At 36.9% G+C, this 12,545-nt stretch overlaps 1 protein-coding gene across 2 annotated transcripts in view; it reads left to right on the top strand.

The window, feature by feature from the left end:
• The window catches only part of SEMA3E (semaphorin 3E), a 254,468-nt gene that overhangs the window by 74,739 nt on the left and 167,184 nt on the right, over positions 1-12,545 (top strand). The gene's annotated exons all lie outside the window — the stretch shown is intronic.

Below are 12,545 nucleotides of genomic sequence, written 5' to 3'. Positions count from 1 at the left end.
CAAGTAAAGGGAAGGGAGCCCTATCATATGTCCTTAATAGCTGGAAGTTCACACTGCCCAGTGCTTGCCTCGGTTTGACTCTTTCTGGCCCATGTGTTTATTTTTTCCACTACAGTCTCTCTTTCTGCCATTTTGTTTTTTTACTTCTCTTGAACTGTTTTGACATAGAATGGTTAGAGAAATTTTTTGTCAAAGAAGAGCATCACCCTGGATATAAAACTACAAGTTTATTTATTTATTTTTTGAGGAAGATTAGCCCTGAGCTAACTACTGCCAGTCCTCCTCTTTTTGCTGAGGAAGCCTGGCCCTGAGCTAACATCCGTGCCCATCTTCCTCTGCTTTCTATGTGGGACGCCTACCACAGCATGGTGTGCCAAGCGGTGCCATGTCCGCGCCCGGGATCCGAACTGGCCAACCCCGGGCCTCTGAGAAGCAGAACGTGTGAGCTTAACTGCTGCGCCACCGGGCCAGCCCCATAAAACCACAAGTTTAATAGAGGCTTAGGATGCTTTCAAGAAACATCAGTAGGCATTTGGGGATTGGGAATAGACTTTTGTGATTATGAAGGGCACGATAAACATCACTGCAGCCTAGGAGGACTGACCCCAATTAGATAGGAGTGGGAACTGAATAAAGCCATGGTCCCTGGAGTTTATCTCGACTTCAAAGGTTTTAAAGAAAAAGGAAGAATATTTGAACAAAGTTCCAAATGGACTATACCACTTGTAGAGCTTATTTAGTTATGGCTCCCATTTATGAACATTCCTAGTACTAAATGGGGTATACAATGTACAGTAAAAGCACATCTTCAAATAATAACTAAGTTGGTGGATTTAGCAAGGTCAGCAGATCCTGAGTTTCCTATTAATGTGTTTATGTTACCGCATAAAGGGCACGATCTGCTCACCGTGAGACAAAAGCCAATCATCAAGAGGCAAGATGGTGGCAGAGAAAGGGCATTTTATTACAGCTTGCTAGCAAGAGGGAAGATGGCCAACTAGTGTCCAAAAGAACCATCTTAAGGGGGACACAGAATCTTGAGACAGTCATATAGGCCAGTTGTCATTGATGATGGCTATCAGGATAGGCTCTCTGTTTGGGGGGTCATCACATTCCTAAGGAACTCAAAAGAACAAAGTTATCATCTTATCGCAGCTGGCAGGTATATGCACTAGCAGGAGGTCATAAAATCTACAGAACGGGTGGATCTCCTGGAGGATGCAAACCCAGCTGCGTTAGTTAAGGGTCATTCAAAGTTATGACATGGTCTCTTTTCTACACTATGGCTTCCCTTATGTCAATGTTGTGTTGAGCCAATTTCATTTATGATGCTAGTTCATTAATTTTTTCAACTAGTAGCATTATTATCTGGCACCAAATGTTTAGCTTGAGAATGCTTTTATCCAATAGTTTAATTTTTTCCTGTGAATTATAAAAAACAAAAAGAAAGATGATTTTATCAGTAAACAGCTTTTGTTCAAGTCAAGGAAACTATTAAATCATGGTTTTAAAAACACATAACTAATCCAAAGGGCTATAAAGGAGTGAGATGAAGGGTCCCACATTGATGAGCTATAAGTGTTATGAAACTACAGCACGAGAACCATACTGGCTTACTTTACGAAAGCCACCTTCAGGGATTAGATTCAGAAGTACTTATGTGGAATACCAGTTCTACCTGTGTATGGGCAGTATGTCCCTAGGGAAGCTACTTAAACTCTAAGTCTCAGTTTTCCCATGAATAAAGTGAAAAAAATAATTGGTATTTACCATATTGAGTTGTTGTGATGACTAAATAAGATAATGCTTGTAAAGTACTTAGGACAAAGTACATATGTAACCACTTAGTGTCTGGCACTTGTTACGTTAACTGGGACTTCTGAAAACAGTACAGCAGAAAGCTTTCTCTCTCATCAATGAAGCTTTCATGCCTCCTTCAAGTGGAACTCTGTAGTCTCCTACAAATCATCCCAGCAAATAGTCATCAACTCGGGCTTTAGAACTGACTAGTATTTCTATGTGTAGCTGCTCGAATGAAGGACTAACACCACTTCTAAATGATATTATTATTTGATATGATACACACTGGATTTGTTCAAGCACTAGAGTTCTCAGTTACCTGTTATTTGGGTTTTAAATAAATGGTGAGGTAAGGAAGGAAACAATATAAAGAATTTTTAGAGTCCACTTAAACATATTTTAATCAGCCTGCCATTAAAGGCCCATAAAGTGTTAGTATCTTCTACTAGGCAATTATGTAGGTGCCTATTTCCAAGACATCTTATGAAGTCTTAGGAAATTTAATTAGTACTTTATAGAATTTATTTTGTTAATGTCTTTATTCTAAAAAGAACCTACTCAATGAAAGAGTAAAGAGAAAGCAACAATTTAAAGAGGACTTTAGGAGGAAAGGTTAAATGGAAAATATAAAGATTAAAGAATTATTGACCTAACTAAAATGTAAAGGTTAAGGTAAACTGATCAACAAGTTTGAAACCATAGTGATATAAACATCACCCTGATATTGAGGTTTCAGATTGTATTTCTCCTTTTTCCAATAGCTTAGCAAAATGGGAGTGTGTTTGCAATTCTGAAAACATTGTCTAGTGTGTCGTTTTATAGGCATGCAGGTCAAGTCCAGAGAAATAAGTTATTCATGTGCACAGGAAAAGATTCATATTTAACCAATTTCCCACCTTTATCCATTTACGTCATCTTTTTTTACCAGGAGGAATTCATTTTACAGTTCTAGTTACAATAGAACTGTCTTAGCTTGTTGATTCCCCGCAAGCATTTTTATATACATATATCACCTTAAATTTCTAAAGCCATTAAATCACAGACTTCCCATTCCAAAGGAGCTTGTCAAGAGGATGATGTGTTGGAACTTTGCCATGTTGAGTAGCCAAAAACACAAACTTGAGTGTATATGAGTCTAGACATATATGCAGTCTCCCTGGAATCCTAGAAGAGGTATTTTAGTACTTGTAACCACTAATGGATTTGGCTTTTTATCTTGCCTAAGAAACAAAGAGAAATCTATTTAGTTTATGTTATCGATGCTTTTGGAATAACACCCTCAGTATTTCAGAGGATCCATGGAAATTAACTGCCACATCTAAGACTGAAGTTTGAGAGGTTTTTTTTCTTTTTGACTGACTTGTCCAAATCACTTTATGTCTATTTGTCTCAGTTTCCCCAAACTCAAAGTTAGTCCATCCGTGTGTTTTATCAGTGCAAGACTATCAATAATAATAGCTACCACTTACTGAGCACAGACTACATACGAAGAATTTACACATTGTCTTTTATACCAGTGCTACAACTAGGCATAATTGGGAAAACTGAGGCCCATATTAACATCAGAAGTAGCCTTCCCAAAGTCTCAGGACTAGTTCACTTCTTCATAGACTGTACATATATAAAAAGTCTCTCTTTTTTTGGCTTATGAGCCATGAAAAGACTATTGTTCCAAGTTTTCCATTATTTATCTGATTATAATATAAATTTATAATTTAATAACCTGGTAAAAAGTTTTTGGGGGGCCGGCCCAGTGGAGCAGTGGTTAAGTTCGCACATTCTGCTCTTCAGCGGCCCGGGGTTCGCTCGTTTGGATCCCGGGTGTGAACATGGCACCGCTTAGCAAAAGCCATTCTGTGGTAGGCATCTCACGTATAAAGTAGAGAAAGATGGGCATGGCTATTGACTCAGGGCCAGTCTTCTTCAGGAAAAAGAGAAGGATTGGCAGTAGTTAGCTCAGGGCTAATCTTCCTCAAAAAAAGTTTTTGGGGCATCTATTTATACCAGTTATAGTGGCTTAGAGACAGAAATACACATGAAAACAGATGAATTACCACCTAAACCCTGTCCTTCTGGATTTTACAGTCTAGTGAGAGAGAAAGGCATTTAAGTTGATTATAAAACCAAGTAATAAAATGAAAAAGTAAGGACACAATCTGTGACAGGTATATACTTTTACATATTATACGCATAATGCTGGTATTTACATATTATATGCATAGGAATTATGTTAAATACATATGTATTTAAATGCATTATATACATAAATTTAAAATCTATACATCAAATTATATAACTATAATATATATAACTAAGTCTATTGTATAAAAAAATGAAATTGTTTTCTGTGTTAAAATATTGTTTTAAGACTTGTGTGTGTGTGTGTGTGTGAGGAAGATTGGCCCTGAGCTAACATCTGTACCAATCTCCCTCTGTTTTGTATGTTGGATGCCACCACAGCATGGCTTGATGAGTGGTGTGTATGTCCTCTCCTGGGATCCAAACCCACGAACCATGGGCCGCCAAAGTGGAATGGGCAAATTTAACCACTATGCCACTGGGCCAGCCCCAAGTTTTAAGACTTTTTAAATAAAAAGCAAAAGTTAACAACAACAAAACATTTGATTTCTAAGAATAGTAACTATCTAAAAATCCTCAGAGTTCTCTGTTAGTTTATCTAATTCTCATCATTAAGAGTTAGCCCTCGGTCTTGCCTGTCACTAAGTCACTGCACAACAATGGTTGTCAAAGCTAAGTCCTGGAAGGATACCACTGACTCTAGCAGTAAGGTTATGCCAGGCTCTTCCAACCAGCGTGCCACAGATTCTATTTCCTTTAATCTAGTCCATCCAGAGCCTCTTTTAGTGTATGTTTTCCCATGTAGTCCCCTTATAAGAGCACTGCTTGGAAACATGAGAGGTTATATATTCCTTCAGCCTTATAGAAAGTCATTATCATTCTGTGTATTTTTGCCACTATCACTGGATGTCTCACTCCAAGGGCTTCTACCAGAGTCAGAGTTTTCCAGTTTCTCTCAAGGGTAGGCTCCATGACTGCTCTAAATTCTTCTGCATTTGATGGCAATACTGCATTGGTTGTCCAGCGTTCCCCTATCTGCTTAAAGAGGTCAAAGTTAAACCAAAATCTCCCCTTTCAATAATTTATCATTACTATCCTGGTGTTTCGTTGGCCTCCGAGAACGGTTCTCAGATGAACAAATGGTAACTTCTATCTTTGCCTCTCTTAAGCAGCAGAGAGGATCTGATGGAGAGAATTAGGCTCACAGTGCTGACTCTGGTTGAATCCAGTAGCATTTACCCTTGCAACGTCTACATTTTCTTACTATTGTAGCCTCTCATGGTCAAGTGTCTGTATCTGTTCGTTCATTCAGCAAATATTTACTGACCCCTACTGCATGTGGTGAGCACTGTGCTGGATGCTGAAGATAAAACAAGGAATTTGATAGAAATGATCTGTGTAACTAGCAACTGTAGTTACACCCTTTGTATAACTTCAAAGAATTTTTGAAGAGTTGAGAGGTGAGTGCTGCCTAGTCCTTCTCTCAAGGAAATTAGTGTTATATACACAAATCCATGTTCTTAGACTCTAGTGTTCTTTCTCACTAAACTAATGAGGTGGAGCAAATGCCAGCAAGCCCTCTCGCCCAAATAAACTGATTGGAGTCATCATTTAAGGCTTTTCCTAAGAATCTGAGCACCTGAAAATACTCAGTCATCCCTTTACTGATGATCTAGGCAACTTGTCTCCTTCCTTTAACTCTTTTCTCAAGACATAACATGAAAATGACCTCTGTGTCCCTTGGATACAAATTTGTCAAGTCTTTTCTTCCAGAAGACTTATATTTAAACAAACAGCCTATGTTTTATGCCATTTGGGGTATAAAAAACAAATTCATTAAAACCTACAGATAAAATTAATTTCCTAATCCTACTAAGTACGTTTTTTTTTTCAGTGTGATTCTCAAGTTTATCATGCTTCAAATTTACTCAGAAAGGTGAATAAAAATGAAGACTCAACCCTAGAGATCCATATATAGTAGTTCTCAAGTGGAGATAAGGAACCCAATCCTTCTTTTAAAATTTTGCATTTTTACTGTAAATAGTCTATGGATCAACCCTTGAGATATATTACTTTAAGTAGTACATTCCATAATTGCAGAAGTAGAATATCTGTTAAGACTTTAATGTTTGCATCTACTTATTAAAGTATTACATATTTTTAGAATGGCATATTTAGAATAGATATATGCATTCTAGGAACATAAAGTAAGACAGAGTCTAAGGAAGAAATATTATTACATATATTTTGGCCGTGTATGTTCTTAGAAAATATCTTTATTATGTATATTGGGTTATTCCCAATTCAAAGACCAGCAGTACTCTTAGACATATCCATTGATATAACACCCAAAATTAACATGGTTTACTAGATTGATATTTCGATAAAAATTATGCCTAGTAAGCAATTTCACATCTAAAATGATATCCATATCCTTTTATACAAAAAACGTGTTAATAGAACAACTAATTGAATTTTTCTCCAGCATCTTTCAAAGCTAAACTTAACTTAAAAAATGGAAAGAAGGGGGGCTGGCCCCGTGGCCGAGTGGTTAAGTTTGCGCGCTCCGCTGCAGGCGGCCCAGTGTTTCGTCAGTTCGAATCCTGGGTGCGGACATGGCACTGCTCATCAAACCACGCTGAGGCAGCGTCCCACATGCCACAACTACAAGGACCCACAACGAAGAATATACAACTGTGTACTGGGGGGCTTTGGGGAGAAAAAATAAAATAAAATCTTTAAAAAAAATTTAAAAAAAAAAATGGAAAGAAGGCTTTTGTTGGGGGCTGGCCCAGTGGCATAGTGGTTAAATTCATGCACTCTGCTTTGGTGGCTCAGGGTTTGTGGGTTCAGATCCCAGGCATGAACCTACACACTGGTCATCAAGCCATGCTATGGTGGCACCCCACATATAAAATAGAGGAAAATAGGCAGAGATGTTAGTTCAGCAACAATCTTCCTCAAGCAAAAAGAAGAAGATTGGCAACAGATGTTAACTCAGGGCCAATCTTCCTCACCAAAAAAAGGAAAGAAGGCTTTTTTGGTTAAATATGACAGATTGAACATGCGCATTAACCTCCACTTTTTCTCCAAAACTAACTAAATGTGGATAATACCAATGGAAAATTTGGTAGGAATGATATTAGGAAAAAAGAATGAGGTGGGAAACATGGCAGCAATGACTTTAAGAGAATGCAACAGGACTTAGCAGCAATTACATTTTGAAGGCTGAAAACCAAAGAGGTAAGTGGTAACTGATTTAGCAGACCAAGAAAGCTGGATCTTAATCTGTAGTAAAGACTGAGAATAAATTCAATCTGCCAGGGAACACCCTAAAAGTTTAGGAATTGGCCTACCAGATTCTCTGAAGTTGAGATAAGGTGGGGCTACACAGGGAGATAGGTTGAAAGTCTGTTTTAGAAGTAATTAGGACATGAGACTCTCCTTCCCTTCTCTACAACCAGCTGTCTGCTGCTCTCTCTATTATCAGAAGATTTAAGTTTTATTACCTGTAGAGGATAAAGCAGAGGCTTTCTGGCTAGAAGATACCAGGCAAGTTGAGAGGGAGGATAGCTCTTCTAAAAAATCTAAAGATAAAGAGAAATTTTACTAAAGCATTTTGAAATTTCAGCTCTCTTTCCTCCTGGGCTCTCAGAGCCTGGCACTAGGCTATACCTAACATAAAAATATTAAAAGAATCTTTTGTGATGAATGAGACCAGCCCAAAGGTAAGATCCTACACTTCCTTAGAAAGTTGCCAAACAAAACCACCCTATGGGCCTATAATTGAAAAGCCCCACCTCCCCAACTGGAGCTTCTAGTCAACTTTTTAGGATCCCAGTCTTATATATGAGCAGACAGCCATGAGTCTCACCAGGTACTCGAGGAAAGACTCTAATAAAGAATCCAAACTGCTATAAAAAAACAAGTAAAACAGAGGTTATACAGAAGTGATACAACTAAACAAAAAAAGAAATAAAAATAAACTTCTTGATATCCTTAGAGATAAGAGGACTCATGAAACAATACTTGTTTTTTTAATCAGGGAAAAAAAGAACTTTTTACATTAAACTTGTGATATTTGAAAAAAATCAGTAGATGAGTTGGATGTTAGATTAAGGAAATCTCAGTGAAAGGAGAACAAAAAGACAAACAGAAAACAGAGAAGAAGAAATAATTAGTAAAATAATGAAAGAATATATCCTAGAATTGAAAGACTAGTATAAGGATTGAAAAGACTCAAACTAAAACACATTATCATTAAATTTCAAAGTAGCAGGACCAAGAGCATATCCCAAAAGCTTCTAGAGAAAAAACAGTTTCATACAAAGGACAAGTGTCAGAAGGCAATGGACTTCTCAATAGCAGCTCTAAGCCAGAAGACAGTAAACCAATTTCTTCCAAGTTCTGAGACAAAATCATTTCCAATCTTGAATTCTACACCAAGCCAAATTATCAATTAAATGGTATGAATGAAGTAAAGTCTCTAAAATTTTGCTTCCCACGTACACTTTCTCAGGAAGCTACTGAGGATGTGTTCTACCAAGACAAGAGAGAACCAAGAAGGCGAAAGTCATGCGATCCAGAAAACCAGTCTTCAACAAAAGAGAGAGGGAAGAGAATTCTAGGTGACTGTGAAGAAAGATCCACAAATAATATTTGTATGGCTGACCTAGGACAGGTCAGATCGCTCCAGGAGAGATTTATTCAAGAAGATAAAATTGATTTTAATGTATTAAGAGGAGATTGATAACAACTGGAGAAAGAGTTCTGAGATATGGCAGTGAGAAGCACATAGAAAAAAACAAGAAGAAGACAGTTATTCCAAAGGGGGAATAAAGTTATGAAACCATAATAAACTATATGGTTCAGCTAAATATTTACATAGTTATAATAATATAAGACTGTAATAACCAAAAATTGTTTTAACAAAAGTACAATTTCATTATATTAGAAGAAAAAGAATGAGATGTATGCATGTACATTATGGTAGTTGCTGTGGTAGGAGGAGAGACAGACAGAAATTCTAATAGACATTTCTCTAAGGAAGATGTACAAATGGTCAATAAGCACATGAAAATATGCTCAACATCCTTAGTCATCAGGGAAATGCAAATTAAAAGCACAATGAGATAATACTTCATACCCACTAGGATGGCTAGAATCAAAAAGTCAGAAATGTATTGGCGAGGACGTGGAGAAATCAGAACTCTCATGAAATGCTGGTGGGAATGTAAAATGGTCCAGCTGCTTTGGAAAACAGCTGACAGTTCCTCAAATGATTAAACATAGAGTTACCACATGACCAAGCAATGCTACCCAGGACAAATGAAAATATATGTCCACACAGAAACTTGTACACAAATGTTTTATAGTAGCATTATTCGTAATAGCCAAAAGGTGGAAACATCCCAAATGTCCATCAGCAGAAGGATGGACAAACAAACTGTGGTATACCCATATAATAGAATGAAATACTGATATATGCTACTACTTGGATGAACCTTGAAAACATGCTAAGTGAAAAAAGCCAGTCACAAAAGTCCATACACTATAAGATTCTATTCATAAGAAAGTCCAGAAGACAGAAATTGATAGAGAGAGAAAGTAGATTAGTGGTTGCTTAGGGCTGGGAGAGGGGTAAGGCAGGCAACAAGGGGGAGGACAGTGGTAGAGGGGTGATAGCTAAAGGGTATTGGGTTTCTTTTTGAGGTGATGGAAATGTTCTAAAACTCTGGTGATGGTCGGACTTAGCTGTGAATATACTAAAAGCCATTTAATTATACACTTTAAATGAGTGAATTGTATGGTATGTGAATTATACCTCAATAAAACTGTAAAAAAAAAACAGAAAAATTAGCAGCAGGAAAACAACCATATTATTTAGAGATTTGAAGGTAAACATTAAAAAGTTATAGCATAGGAGCTGGCCAGTGGCATAGTGGTTAGGTTTGTGTGCTCTGCATCAGTGGCCTGGGGTTTGTGGGTTTGGATGCTGGGTGTGGACCTACACACCACACATCAAGCCATGTTGTGGTGGCGTCTCATATACAAAATAGAGGAAGATTGGCACAGATGTTAGCTCAGGGCCAGTCTTCCTCACCAAAAAAAAAAAAAAAAAAGTTATAGCATAAAAGTGATTGCCTCTAAGGCAAAGTTCCTCAGCCTGGGCATTATTGACATTTGGGGGTCAGATCATTCCTTGTTCTACAGAGCTGTCCTAAGCATTGTAGAATGTTTAAAAGCATCACTGGCCTTTACTTACTAGATGTCAATAGCAACCCTCTCTCCCTTTCCCCATTTGTGATAATAACCAAAAATGTCTCTGGACATTACCAAATGGTCCCGCACGTGAGGGGAGAAGGTTGGTTTTCCCTAGTTAGGAACCACGGCTCGAAGGATTGGGAATTGGAGTGGGGGAGAAGTGCAGTGCAGAAGCATGGCTATTTTTATAACAAATATTGAAGAACTACTTGACTATTTAAACTGTGAACATGTATGTCAGTCTGCTTGGGCTGCTATAACAAGAAACCAGAAATGGGATACATTAAGCAACAGAAATTTATTTATTTCTCATAGTTCTGGTGGCTGGGATGTCCAAGATCAAGATTTTGTTTCTGGTGAAGACTCTCTTCCTGGCTATTAGTTGGCTGTCTTCTGGCTGTGTACTCAGATGAGGAGAGCAAGAGAAGGAGATCTCTTCTTATAGGGCCACCAACCCTACTGGATTAGGGCCCACCCTTCAAGCTCATTTAACCTTAATCACCTCCCAAAAGCCCTAGCTCCAAATGCAGTCACACTGAGGGTGAAGGTTTCAGCATGTGGATTTGGGGGGATAAAATTCAGTCCATAGCAATGGATAACTTTGAGTAAAATAGAAACTAAATACTTGATATTTTCATCAAAAAGCTATGATAAAATTAGCCACAAAAGTTATTCCCTTTCTAGGTAGCCAAAATGAGGTCACTGTCACTGGGGATATTATTAATAATACTTGGAACACTGTTTTTTGTTGTTTCTTTGTGTTGTTTTTTCATTTTGGATATTTATATTCATTTGGCAATAATCTTCCCAAATTGTTATTGTAAAATTCTTGGTGTTTTTTTAAACTGTCTCTATATATCACATTATTAAAAAATTCAACTGGGCCATTTTATTGGCAAGATGCTTTACTTATTTTGTTTTGCTTTAGATAGACGTGCACATAAATCTTTACCATATTTTTCAAGTGATTCAGGAGACAAAGTGCCATATAAATGAAACACTAACCTAATTATTCCTCAAGCACTTTCATATCAAATCTGAAATATATAAGCAATTACACTATTTTTCTAAATTGTTATTGATTATTCAAAGCCCTAAATATGATATTAGTAACAGATACTAGTTTTAGTTGGTCTGAGATGTTTTCCTGGAAAACTAAAATCATTTGATGTTGCGGTTATTTCCCTGAATATTCAACCATTAAACAGCAATTCAGTTTAAAGTTTTTATTTGGTCAATTCATTAAAAAAAATCAAATCTTCTTAGTCAAAGTGATCAAAGCTTTATTTAGATTTTTAGCAAATAATCTTAGTTTTACTATGTACATTCATCAGCATATGAAAAACAACACAGTAGATACTTTTGAAAAAATTACCCCATTTATCAAGCTGACATTTTGGCTGCTTCACAAAAAAAAGCAGATTCCATCATTGGTGGATATAGAGGCAAATTCAAATCAAATCATTTATTCCACTTGGGAATGTTTGATTAATGAGATCCTCCTTGGTTTTATTAATCTTTCTGCATTCTTCACATCTCACTTTTGACACATAATCATTCTCTTTGGAAACTACCTTGATTTTTTTTATATATAATAAAGATTTAATCATAATTTAGGTTTGGAAGTTTTTTCTTTTACAAGTCTTTTCATAAGCCATTTATAGGACCACTATTTTTAAGCAAAATATATTTATCTACTCCACTGCATGTTGTGAAGATCTTTCTGTTTTTCTAACCTCTGTTAATGAAACCCACCTGGGAAATAACATAAAACATTAAAATAATTAATTGAGACCTTTTGCCTCAAGCATATTTTTCTTACCATACCTTTTAGAATATGAAAAGATATAAAAATACAGCTTTAGATTATAACTCAGAACAATATAGCTTTAGAAATCATTCTCAAGGTCGACAGCAGGTCCTTTAACGTTGTCTTTGACGCAACTGTGAATAGAATCTAAGTTGTCATTAAGAACTCTATGACTGTCATGCTTACTTAAAGCAAAGCATATTTGCTAGAGATGCATAGTATAAATGTTTACCATGTCAGCTTAATGAATGAATTAAACATTATCTGCTGGAAAAAAAGATTGCTTTTTTTTTTTACCGGTCTCTTGGCCACCTTTAATTTAATGGGCTTGCAGCTAATTTTATGTGCTGTCAAAACCACAGCAGCTTCAGCCAGGAAGCATAGTTGGTCCCCATCACAACCTCTCCTTAGAAAACTGGTGAAAGCCACCTTTAGGTGGAGCCAGGATGCCCACTGAACATGGTCCAGAGTTATGAAACCCTCTGATGAGACTCAGGCAGGAGTCTTTATCTAAAAATAGGAAGGAGGTTATTAATTCCAGGAGTTTCATATCAAAGCTAAGCAAAGGCTAAGTGCACGCTTAGTGGATTCA

The sequence above is a fragment of the Equus caballus genome, chromosome 4 (genome assembly GCF_041296265.1).
Source record: "Equus caballus isolate H_3958 breed thoroughbred chromosome 4, TB-T2T, whole genome shotgun sequence".
NCBI lineage: Eukaryota > Metazoa > Chordata > Mammalia > Perissodactyla > Equidae > Equus > Equus caballus.
This window is presented reverse-complemented; position numbering and strand designations above follow the sequence as displayed.